Source organism: Malaclemys terrapin, chromosome 13 (assembly GCF_027887155.1).
Source record: "Malaclemys terrapin pileata isolate rMalTer1 chromosome 13, rMalTer1.hap1, whole genome shotgun sequence".
Classification (NCBI taxonomy): Eukaryota; Metazoa; Chordata; order Testudines; family Emydidae; genus Malaclemys; species Malaclemys terrapin.
In genome coordinates, this window is record NC_071517.1 from 33,153,328 (window position 1) to 33,166,438 (window position 13,111).

Sequence of the window (13,111 nt, forward strand, 5' to 3'; positions counted from 1 at the left end):
CAGGCTGTCATCCTGGGAAATCGACACTAGATGGCAGCAGAGTAGAAGAAATGAGAGCGGGACATCAGAAATACTAACTAGTGACCAAGAGTTCAGTAGCCAATACAATAATGGGAAAGTTATACTGTAAAATGGCCACTAGGTGGCAGCATGTTGTAAGAGTGAGATATGGGCAGCTACTTTCAAAAATGCCCATTTGATGGCAGCATAACTTGAATACTAATAAAGGGGTAGTGCAAGTACATTATAATTGGCCATCACCTTGACCAGTCATCTCCCAAAAATGTAAGCTGGTGTTTGTTCATGATCTAAAATATTTTCCACAAAGGATCATTAGATATTAGACATGATGTACAATGGGACTTGTATAATTGTAAGTCACACTGGGCATTGTTAGCTACAAAGCTTTGGAGACACAAAATGAACCAAGTGGGAGAAATGTTGAAGTGGGACTGTATTGAAAAGCATGAAGAAAGAATACAAATATGAAAGAGGATTTACACTTATTAAATTGAAGGGGAAGCCCATTTTCCATCCCTTCAGGTAACTGTAGGTCTCTTTACTGAGAAAGTCCCATTTCTGCAGAGTGATGAAAGACAAGAACCTCAGTGGAACCGGAGTCCTGTCTGCCAAACCCTGACAAGCTCTGTGTAGTCAAAAACTTGTCTCTCATCAACAGAAGTTGGTCCAATAAAAGGTATTGCCTCACCCACCTTGTCTCAAATCCTGAGAAATGAATTCATCAACTCAAGTGTGAGCTGTCCTATGAATAGAAGTGAGCACCCAATTCCAAACTGCTGCCACTTTGCATTTATATATCACCTTCCAAACTGGGGTATTAATGTGCTTGAGTAATTAAGTATTAGCAATATAAGATTCACCTTCTGTGAAGAATGTGGGAGGTATCAGTATTCATTTTTATGATACATAATCTGTGTCTGGATGCTGGACAAAGGTAGGTAGGACAAGTTCTAGGAGCTGGAGATCCCGGAACTTAAGTCAGGGGTCAGAGTCAGTATCAGGGTCAAGAGTCAAGCCGAGGGTCAGAGATGGAGACAGAATGAGGAATTGGGCTGAGGATCAATACCAGGTATCATGGTTGGTGCCATGTTTCCAAGGGTCAATCAGGAGTCAGAATCCAAGTCGGAGCCAAAGTAAGTACCAGGAGTCCAGGAAGAAAGCAGCAGGGCAGGCGTGGCAGATAGCTAGGGATCTGCATTGTTGCCTGGACACTTCTTGGGATTTGTGACATAGCAGACTTGCTTCCTGAATCTATGACTTCCATGACATGTACTTCAGATCGTGTTCATGACTTAGGGTATGTCTACACTACGGGATTAATCCGAATTTAGATAATTCGGATTTGAGAAACAGGTTGTATAAAGTCGAAATGAGTGCGGCCACACTAGCACAGTAATTCGGTGGTGTGCGTCCAAGTACCGGGGCTAGCGTCGATTTCTGCACCGTTGCACTGTGGGTAGCAATTCCATAGCTATCCCATAGTTCCCGCAGTCTCCCGCGCCCATTGGGATTGTGGGTTAAGATCCCAGTGCCTGATGGGACAAAAAACATTGTCGCAGGTGGTTCTGGGTACAGCCTCACTTCCTCCCTCCCTCCCTCCCTGCATGAAAGCAACGGACGGCAGACAACCATTTTCGCGCCTTTTTTCCTGGGTGGGTGAACACTGCAGACTCCATACCACGGCAAGCATGGAGCCCGCTGAGGTCAAGACAGCACTCATGAATATTGCAAACACCTCGCGCGTTCTCGTGGAGTTTATGCTCAGCCAGGACCAGAAAAACGAGGCGAGGAGGCAGCGGCGGCGGCAGTGCAGCGACAAGCATGATGAGGACATGGACACGGACACGGACACAGAATTCAGTGAAACCACAGGCCCCGGTGCTTTGGAGATCATGTTGTTAATGGGGCAGATTCTATCCATGGAACGCCGATTCTGGGCAAGGGAAACAAGCACAGACTGGTGGGACCGCATAGTGTTGCAGGTCTGGGACGATTCCCAGTGGCTGCGGAACTTTCGCATGCGTAAGGGCACTTTCATGGAACTTTGTGACTTGCTGTCCCCTGCCCTGAAACGCCAGAATACCAAGATGAGAGCAGCCCTCACAGTTGAGAAGCGCGTGGCGATAGCCCTGTGGAAGTGGGCAAATCTACTGTGGGGGCTGCTGTGATGCAAGTAGCCAAAGCAATCACTCAGGTGCTGCTACGAAAGTTAGTGACTCTGGGAAATGTGCAGGCTATAGTGGATGGTTTTGCTGCAATGGGATTCCCTAACTGTGGTGGGGCAATAGACGGAACCCATATCCCTATCTTGGCACCGGAGCACCAAGCCACCGAGTACATAAACCGCAAGGGGTACTTTTCAATGGTGCTGCAAGCACTTGTGGATCACAAGGGACGTTTCACCAACATCAACGCGGGCTGGGCGGGAAGGGTTCATGACGCTCGCGTCTTCAGGAACACTACTCTGTTTAAAGGGCTGCAGCAAGGGACTTACTTTCCGGACCAGAAAATAACCGTTGGGGATGTTGAAATGCCCATAGTTATTCTTGGGGACCCAGCCTACCCCTTAATGCCATGGCTTATGAAGCCATACACAGGCAGCCTGGACAGGAGTCAGGAGCTGTTTAACTACAGGCTAAGCAAGTGCAGAATGGTGGTAGAATGTGCATTTGGCCGTTTAAAAGGTCGCTGGCGTTCATTATTGACTCGCTCTGACCTCAGCCAAAGAAATCTCCCCATTGTTATTTCTGCTTGCTGTGTGCTCCACAATCTCTGTGAAAGTAAGGGGGAGACCTTTATGGCGGGGTGGGAGGCTGAGGCAAATCGCCTGGCTGCTGATTACGCGCAGCCAGACACCAGGGCGATTAGAAGATCACACCATGAAGCGCTGTGCATCAGAGAAGCTTTGAAAACCAGTTTCATGGCTGGCCAGGCTACCGTGTGAAATATCTGTTTGTTTCTCCTTCATGAAAACCCTCCCCCTTTACTGACTGATTTTCTGTAAGGAACCCACCCTGCCCCTTCCCCCATCTTTCTTTCAAACCAAATAAAGTCACTATCATTTAAAAATCATTTATTCTTTATTAATAGATTAGAAAAAGAGGGAGGGAACCCGGGTGGTATTTGGGAGGAGGATTGCTGGGAAGGAAAAAGCCACAAAGAAAAGGTTAAAAAAATGACAGCCTTTTGCTTGGGCTGTCTACTGGGGTGGAATGGGAAGGTGTACGGAGCCTCCCCCCCCGCGTTCTTACACGTCTGGGTGAGGAGGATACGGAACATGGGGAGGGGGGAGGGTGGAACAGGGGCTGAAGCGGCAGTCTGTTTTCCAGCAGCCGTTCCTGAACCTCCACCAGACGCCGGAGCAGCCCCAGCGTTGCATCCTTCATCCTCTGGTCTTCCTGCCGCCATCTCTCATCTCGATCGTCTCTCCTCTCCTCACATTGGTCCCTCCTCTCCTCACGTTGGTCCCTCCTCTCCTCACGTTCACTGACTTCTTTCCTATACTTTGAAACTGTTTCCTTCCACTCATTCAGATGAGCTCTGTCACTCCTGCTGGATTGCATAATTTCAGAAAACATGTCCTCCCGCGTCTTCTTCTTACGACGCCTTATCTGTGATAACCTTCGGGATGGAGGAGGGAGGCTTGAGGAATTTGCAGCTGCTGTAGGGAGGGGAAAAAAGAGAGAATTGTTTTAAAAGCTACATTTTGCAGAACAATGCTTATACTCTTTCACGGTGACCAACACTGTTCACATTACATAGCACATGTGATTTCTGTGCAAGGTCGCATTTTGCCTCTTAATGCTGAGTGCGTGTGGCTTTGCTGCTAGAGATCACAGGTCTGGGCAACAGAATTCGGCTTGCATGCGGCCATGGTAAGCCATTGTTTTACAGCTTCTGCACCCTCCTTTCCCACATACCAAGCATAGCCTGTAGAGTGCTGCAGAAGCCTGGCCAATCTCAGCCAGTTGGGGGGGGGGCAGTGTGTGGGGGGGCTTGTCTGGGCCCCTTCAGGCAAGTAGAGTGCTGCGGTTTTTCTGTTAACATTCAGCAGCACCAGAAAACAAACTACGCCCCCCCCCCCGCCATGAATTCTCTGGGATGATCACGGTACCCCTCCCCCCACCGCGTGGCTGGTATCAGGGAAGATCCCTGCAGGCACCAAACTAACCCCCCGCCGCCGACCCCCCCCCTCGCCATGAATTCTCTGGGATGATCACGGTACCCTCCCCCCACCGCGTGGCTGGTAACAGGGAAGATCCCTGCTAGCCAAACGCGGAAAACTTCAGGGCCAATTTCCCATCTGCGCTTGGCTAACTGCAGGGAAGGATTTATTTTCCGCCACAGGCAAACAGCCCAGTAGGAACGGCCACCTCTGTCCCCTTAATTAAGTTCCCGTATTTCAACCAGGTTACCAGGAGTGATATCACTCTCCTGAGGATTACACAACAAGATAAAGAACGGATGTTGCTTGAATGCCAGCAAACACCGGGACCATACGCTTCCAGGTTTTGTCAGGCAATGATACCAGATTACTTGCTGCAAGCATGGCGTGGTCAAGTGTCCTACCATGGAGGAGGGAATAAGGATGCACTGCCCAGAAACCTTCTGGCAAGGCTTTCGGAGTACCTCCAGGAGAGCTTCATGGAGATGTCCCTGGAGGATTTCCGCTCCATCCCCATACACGTTAACAGACTTTTCCAGTAGCTACAGACTTTTCCAGTAGCTGAACTGACCGCGAATGCAAAATCAGGCAAAGTAATCATTAAAAACCGTTTGCTTTTAAAACAAGTTTTATATTTTAAAAGGTAAACTCACCTGAGGTCCCTTCCATGGGGTCAGAGTCTTGGGTACTGGCTTGGGAGGCGTGGGAGGGTACTTCAGTCAGGGTGATAAAAAGATCCTGGCTGTTGGGGAGAATGGAGTGCTGTGTGCTCTCTGCAAGCTCATCCTCCTCCTCCTCCTCTACCCCATCGGCAGAATCCTCAGGCGTCGAGACTATCCCCGACCCAGAATCCACGAACAAAGGTGGGGTAGTGGTGGCAGCCCCCCCTATAATTGCATGCAGCTCGGCGTAGTAGCGGCATGTCCGCGGCTCTGACCCGGAGCGACCGTTTGCCTCCTTTGTTTTTTGATAGGCTTGTCTGAGCTCCTTGACCTTCACGCGGCACTGCTCAGAGTCCCTATTGTGGCCTCTCTCCATCATGCCCTTGGAAATTTTTTCAAAAGTTTTTGCATTTCGTCTTTTAGAACGAAGTTCTGCAAGCACTGAATCCTCTCCCCATACAGCGATCAGATCCAGTACCTCCCTCACGGTCCATGCTGGTGCTCTTTTTCGATTATCAGCCTGCATGGTTACCTGTGCTGATGAGGTATCTGTGGTCACCTGTGCTCTCCACGCTGGGCAAACAGGAAATGAAGTTCAAATGTTCGCGGGGCTTTTCCTGTCTACCTGGCCAGTGCATCCGAGTTCGGATTGCTGTCCAGAGCGGTCACAATGATGCACTGTGGGATAGCTCCCGGAGGCCAATACCATCGAATTGCGGCCACACTAACCCTAATTCGAATTGCTAAAATCGATTTTGGCGCTACTCCGCTCGTTGGGGTGGAGTACAGAAATCGATTTAAAGGGCCCTTTACATCGAATTAAATGGCGTCGTTGTGTGGACGGTTACAGGGTTAATTCGAATTAAAGCTGATAAATCCGAATTAAAGTCGTAGTGTAGACCAGGCCTTAGTCTCACACCCTTTCCAGTATTCTTAAAGAATTGCAGAAAAGCTGATTTTATTGGTCCCCATTGTCCTTGTACTCTTGATAGATGTTGCGAGGAATATTGTTACTTTAAGGCCACTGAATTTCTAAGAAAATACCTCATTTCATTGGTAGAGTCTTAACAATCCCAAAGGATTGGATCTATTGTTTCCTGTACCTCTTACATGTTGCACATAAGCCACCTTTATGCTTGTTAATTAAAAATAAATGACTAATTAATCTGCAATTCCCTGCTTTGAATTCTAAATAAAGCCACTTCACTGCTCCTCTCAGGGTCTGGGAGTATATCAAGATTTTCAACTGTTGGTCTTTCTTCCTGGAATTTTTTCCCCTTCATTTCAATAGCCCACAGTTCTTGCTATTTCTTCCTTAGCTCACTTTTGATTAGGTATTTAAATTCCAGTTTGCTTAAGGGGATCCAGAGGTCAATTTATTTGTGATTAATAGCACTTTTTGCCAGCCAATTCCTTGCCTGCTATCCCTGCTGCATCAGGATCCATGTGATTACCTTGGTTATATCCAATTTCACCAATCTGGCTGTTAGCAGTAATATTTCATTAAGAAAATCATTTCTGCTGTCAGACTCCCCACTGTGAGTTGCCTGCAGCCCTGATAAGGAGTCAGACAGGACGGCCACAGCAGCTGGCAGCACATCTAAAGCATGATTTAGTGCTAGCATAATCCTTGTGTATCTCAGCCATAAAGACGGATACAAAATTAGTTAGCCATACAGCTTTCTTGAGTCTGAGTGAGGGCACGCAGGAAGTTGTTCCGACTCTGTTCTTTCCTTTTTGGAACCCTCTGTATGTATTTGTCAATATTGTCCCCACTTAAAGCAAATCAATATAATTGTGACATCTTGTCTATCATTCTTTTATTTATATCATTATATAACTCCATGTCTCTCTCGATGGGGGGTGATTTTCTAGTGATAGAGTATTTCCCCATAGCTATACATTTTGGTCTCTTTCAATTCCTTCCTTTCATTACAATCTGTTATCCACTTCTGTACCCTACTTATATGGGGAATTTGGAGGTTTTGTCCTAACCAGTTAGCTTAGAGATATCTTCACTATTACTTAGTACTTTGGCCCAAAAGGTTAAGTCTGGGAGCTTCATTCTAAGTTATAGGCATTTCCACCAGCTGCTGCTATCTGTAGTACAGAGATACAGCTGCGAGCAGCGGCACAGGAGGCAGCAAACAGGGCGGCTAACAGGGGAGTTTGAGTGGGAGTTTGGAAGGGGAGGCAGGAGGGCACGGTGTGGTGTGTGCTCTGTGTCCCCAGGTGCTGTGGGCAGAGACTGCAGCAGCCATGAGCCAAGCAGCAGCAAACGGAATGCAGATGGCTGCCTGCGGAAGCTGTGGTACGTATATAGTCCTAGCAGGTGAACTGGAACAGAGGTACGTTTGCATGAAGTGCCGCCGTGTAGCATTACTGGAAGAAAAGATTAAGGGGTTGCAGATACAGGTAGATACCCTGGTGGAGTTTAGACGGGGGTTTGAGGAGCTGATGGAGGACAGGCAAGGAGGGACTGAAGGGGAATATTCAGGGGTGCAGGTGGAAGCAGAGGTAGAGGACAGTGAGGGGGCAATGTTAAGGGGAGGACAAGGGCAGTGGAAGCATGTGACCGTGAGAAGCAGGCCAAGGAAAAGGAGGGCTAGTGAGGGGGAAATAGAACTCAGGAACAGGTTTGGGTGTTTGGATAATGAGGAGGGGGGGCAGCAGGTGGTGGCTGAAGGTAGGAGGGTGAGGAAGAAGAGAAGAGCGGCTAGTCCAATAGAGAGAGGGGAGGAGTTGATGGAGACAGCACCAGCGAGGCTGCTTGCTTTCTTGTCAGCTAGCCTAGGCTTTCTTACACCACTTTCTGTCCGATTCAGGAACGTGATAACCACTCCACTACAGAAACCAGGAGCTGCCAAGTTTTGGCCCTTTGAACAGAACTTTCTTAGTAGCCACGGCATCAGCTATATGTGTTTCCCTTTGAAGAACAGGAAAACAGAGTGCACCAAGAGCTTCTTTTTTAACTCAAACATCCATGAGAAACACTGCAATAGCTGCTCCAATTTCCACTTCTTACAAGGAGACAAAACACAGACAAATCTCCAATCCAAGAAAGCTCACATCCACTCCACTTTTCCAAGGACATTTCCTTGCCAGCTCCCAGGCACAACAATACAACACTCCGAAACGCAGTAAAATAAAGAGGAGTGAGGGAAAGCTGCAGGATCTTACATTACTCCAGCTTCAGATGAAACCAGATTTGGGAAAGGGTCCGGGTCACTGAGGAGGACAAGGAGATGAAAGATGGACTCGCAGATGCTGTCCAAACACCATGAACCTGGAGGCCAGGCGGGGGACGGGGATTAGCACTTTGCCTGCTTCCTGCCTGCACAGATTTCACAAACAGGGGAAGCCAAAGCTGAGAGACCCCTTAGACGAAGTCAGAATGCAATCCACTCACATCGAGGGGGAGCACAAGCCCTCCCTGGGTTGCTCTGCCAAAATTATAATCAGCTGAGTGATTTTCCTGGACGAGCCTCTAGGTAGGCAGAAGAAGAAGTGAAGAGGGTTGCGATGGGGTAAATGAAAGCAGAGGACTGTTCCTCTTGGGATTTCTTTGTCTTGCTCTTGTGATTCTGATGGATGAACCTAAAGCGTAATTTGAGCATGTTTCAGTGCTTTTGCTTGGGCTCAGGTTGTGGTACTGAGCACAGGGGTTCCTTCACTCTCTCTTCTTGTACCCTCTGTAATGGGGAATGGACCAGCTTCCGAAAAAGCCTCGTGGAGCTGACCGAAAACAGCAATAAACATCCAGGTTCAACCTAGATCAATATTTTTTCCCCAATTTTCTTGGTGAAACAAAACAAAACAAAAACATCCTTTTCATAAGAACTCAACTCCCATTCAGGCTCCAAACTCTTTTGCAACATTTCCAGAAGGGATCAACACCCTGAGTGCCGAGCTCTTTTGGAAAAACAAAACAAAACAAAACAAGCCGGTACCGATTGTGAGTGCTGGGTGCTTGACTGTGTGGCCCACCGTGCGGGAGTTTGAGGTTGTCGTAAAGCGAAGTGTCTCTATTTTGCCTCTATCCTAGTGTCCATCTTTTATTCCCCTAATAAGTGAGCAGGGAGACTAGAACACCTCAGAACACACAGGGTTGTAGGAAACCTGCAACTTTAAGTGAGGGTGTTGGTGTCTAAAAGCCAGATGTGATGTAGGTGTTGAAAGAGAGATGCTGTCTTGGCCTCCCTGAGCGGCTCATAACATATTTAAGAAAACTAGGTTTGAGAGAGCTGACTTTATGAGAGTGTCGGGATGGCCGAGTTGTCTAAGGCACTAGCCTCAAGGCTTTGTCTTTCCCACACTGGGGTCTTCTGGTCTCCCTCAGGAGATGTGGGTTCAAATCCTACTCCTGACACAACCTCTTTATTCTACCTGAAGAAATGGCCGCCTTTCAATCTCGCTGGTAACATTTGAAGAGCACTTGTTCAGGATTTTTGTTAGAGTACCGGCAAGAGAAGTTAGAGGGAATTTTAAATACCTTCAGAATCCATGTGTTCAAGGCACCTAGTTTGGTAAATTCCAGTTTATTCCCCACGAGAAAGTTGGCATGGCTTGGTGTTGGGCAGGTCTGGATGTTAAACATACAGGAGGAGGAAGAAGGGAGCAGTACAGTAAACACTGATCAATGGAATGTAAGACTCTTAGTCTCAGGGTTTGGGCTTGAGTCTTAAACCAGGTGCTCTACCTACTCTGGTTTGGCTGCTTCATGAGGGCACGGAATAGACAACATAGGGAGCATAGATAGGAGGCAGCTACAACCAAGAGCCCTGTTATATTGTGTCAACATCCTATCAGGAGCTCTCAAAGTCCCTCTCTCAGAAATTCTATCAGTTCAATGATGATTTTCCATTGAAGAGCCGCTAGGTGGGCAGAAGAAGAGGTGGAGAGGATTGCGATGGAGGTAAATAAAGTAGAGAAGAATTGTTCCTCCTGGGATTTTTTGTGTTTCTCTTGGGATCCTGACAGAGGAACCGGAAGCATAATTTGATTTTTTCAGGCTACTTTCTCTCCAACATATTAAGTTGGTCCATTGTCCATTCCCCTGAGGGGTTAGGACCCCTGTGCTCAGGGTCACAAGCTTAGCCCAACCGAAGGCACTGAAACAAAGTCAAATGATGCTTCAGCTTCCTCCCTCAGGATCACAAGACCAACACAAAGAAAACTCAAGAGGAACAAGCCTCCGCTGCTTTCGTTTACCCCAGTGCCACCCTCTCAGCAGCTTACCTGCACCCTCTTTCGGGATGGTGATAGGAGTTCTTTCATAGAAACTTAGGGAGGTGTGGCTCCCCCTCCCTGTGAGCTGATAGCATTCTGACTCTGTTTAACAGGGCTCTGAGCATTGCCAGGTTGGGAGTTCTGTGCTCTCAGGAAGCAGCCAAAGGGCTTGAACCCCCGCCCCCGCCCGCTTCTCTTGGACCGCTGGGAACATGGTGTTTGCACAGGAGCTGCAAGCCCTTCTTTCCTGTCTTTGTCTACTCCTGCCCCTTCCCTCCAAATGGTTTCATCAGACGCTGGAGGGACATAAGGACCTGCAGGATTCCCTCACCCACCTCCTAAGGCAAACAGTCATTCCCTTCTCTGACATTCCTGGAGCCGCGCACCCTTGGAGGAGTTTTACCCCGCGGGGATCTCATTCCCTGGGAAAATAGGTGTCTGGCGGCCAGCGGGGAACTGTCTTGTCTGCCCCCTGTTTGGGCGCTGAGAAGCTTAATCTGAGAAACAGCACCTCCTCCTGGTGGGAGAATCCTAAATACCACCCTCCCGCACAGGTTTCTCTGAGCAGCTGCTAGATGAACCCCACTTGTCTGGTCTAGATACCAGCATCTAACTAGCCTTGTAACAGGCCCTATTTGCTAGCTGGAGAGCGAAGCAACCAGGAAAGAAGACAAATGTCAGAAAACAAATCTTAGCGCGCAAAGAAACTTCCTTAGGTCTCCTTCTGCACTGTCTTTGCCCTTGCGATGCCTTGACGCATCACCCGACTAGCTCAGTCGGTAGAGCATGAGACTCTTAATCTCAGGGTCGTGGGTTCAAGCCCCACGTTGGGCGTTTGATCTTGCGGTCTTACACATCACTCTTTCCCTTATATTCTCAGGGCAGAATGGAATCCACTCTCTGTCCTCTTGATGATCTGAGGCTGTCTCTGACCTTTAGTAGAACATGAAGAGAAGACAAATTGACAATTCCGTGCTCCTAAGAGAGTTGAGTCTCTTCTAAACCAGGCAAGTGAGGGAAAAAATAACCTTTCAGAAGCTGATTGCCCCCCCCCCCCCAGGGATCTGTAGCTTCTCTACTTCTTTCTATATCTTTGCCAGGGCTCAGTAGTTGAGATAATTGCTTCTTTCTCAAAACCTCCACCAGCCCTCTTCATTGTGATGGAGATGGATTGAGGCTGAAGATTCCAACCACATCTTATTTCATCCTTCGTACATTTCTGTAAGCCCTTGGAGAGTAAAACAAGATAGCAATAAAACTATATATATATTTTTTTAAAAAAGGACGTGGCCTCAATGTACCTCGAGGTAGGCAGAAGAAGTGGAGAGGATTGCATTGGGGGTAAATAAATCAGCAGAGGACTGGCATCAATGTATAATAATACTGGAAATTGTTTTAATATATTTTCTGTTTCTCTTTTATATCAATTGACTGTGCTAAAAATATGAAGGGAACTGTAAGGAAAGGAGGAGCTCAGAGCTTGTCTTAACCTCCTTTGAAGAAGAACGAATGTCCTCAGTCGGACAGAAAGTAGGCCTAGAAAGTCAAGCCCAACGCACTCGAAACAATCTCCCTGGTCGTCTAGTGGTTAGGATTTGGCGCTTTCACCGCCACGGCCCGGGTTCGATTCCTGGTCAGGGAATTACTCTTTTCAACAACAGTCTTCCTTTCCTTCCTAACTTACAATTCAACTGGAAGAATGCAACTTGCTGGAAAATTGTTTGGAGGCCATGGGGAAAGCAAAACTTCCTTCTACCAACTACTACAATAAGGGTATCTGCATCTTAAAGCCCAGCCTCTATACCCTTTTAGACAAATACACTTGTGCAAACAATTTATTGTTTCCTTGTTACCTAGCCTAACCCACATTATAACAACATTGCAGTTTGACCCAAGATCTTTTTTCTTTTCACTTTTCTTGGTGAAACAAAACAAAACAATCATTTTGGGTCCACCAAAAGATTTCACTAAACATAATATTCACCCAAAAATCTTTCACCCAGCGCTTTATACAAGTCTTTGGATGTAACCACCCCGGAGAAAGATCATTAAGCTCTCCCGTTCCTGAGATGTAGCTGCTGAAGGCTTCTGAGCATGGACTATGGGCCTTTCACCTCTAGGCCAGTGGTTAGCCTGTTGCTCAGGTGGCTACTGATGAAAGCAACGTGGTTTAGTGGCAGGTCTATTTCAGTCTCCCTCTTCAAATGTCTAACGAATGGTGTTTGTTTTGCATTGCATCTAAGAATAAAATCAATTTGGTTGAAACCTAAACCTGGAATCAAGGTGATTGTGGGTTAAGGAAGGAAGGCTTTTTTCATCCTGTTCTAGTAAATGCTCAAAGTTGTGATGGTTCTTGGAGCTTCCAGACACATTGGCCAGAATTTTCAGAAGGTCTCACACCCACCACTAGGGCCAGATTTTCAGAAGAACTAGGCTCTCAGTTAGGCACTAAAATCTTTAGCCAGATTTTCAGAAGGGCTCAAGAGATTTTTCCAAAATATGAGTTATTTTGGAAAAAAGCTTGTAAAGATTGCGGGTGCTGGTTACTTGTCTATGTGGCCCACACTGCTGGATTTTGAGGTTCACCATTGATTTCTCATAATGCAGTGTCCGTATTCTGCCTCAGTTCTGGTGTCCATCTTTTATTCTCCTAATAAATCAGCAGGGAGATTAAAACAACATAGGACTCACAGGGCTCCTGGAAACCTGCAAATTTGGCTCAGGGTGAAGGTGTATACAAATCATCTGTGCTGTAGAAGGGATCTGGGAGTTGAAAGAGTTGTTAATTTAACCCTCTAGGTTTCAGGCGTAATCTGAAACTGCTTCAAACCCAATTCCTTAAATATACCATAGTTTGAAGCATCAGCAATAGGCATCTTATGGAATATATCCAGAGCTTTCACAGTCAATTTTGCAATCAAAGTAGTCATCTTCCCTTTCCCGAATAAGCACTTTGTCTGTCCGCCAGACAACACACTTAAAAATCACTACCAGTGTCTCAAAGCAATCCGCTGTGCACATAGACTGGTCGACT

General features: G+C 47.1%; 2 non-coding genes across 2 annotated transcripts; both read left to right on the plus strand.

Annotated features, from left to right (window-relative positions):
• The first annotated feature begins 10,838 nt into the window (after positions 1-10,838).
• TRNAK-CUU (transfer RNA lysine (anticodon CUU)) lies at positions 10,839-10,911 on the plus strand. The gene has a single exon. It is a non-coding gene; the product is annotated as a tRNA-Lys (tRNA).
• Positions 10,912-11,647: 736 nt separating this feature from the next.
• On the plus strand, positions 11,648-11,719 carry TRNAE-UUC (transfer RNA glutamic acid (anticodon UUC)). The gene has a single exon. It is a non-coding gene; the product is annotated as a tRNA-Glu (tRNA).
• The last annotated feature ends 1,392 nt before the right edge of the window (positions 11,720-13,111 follow it).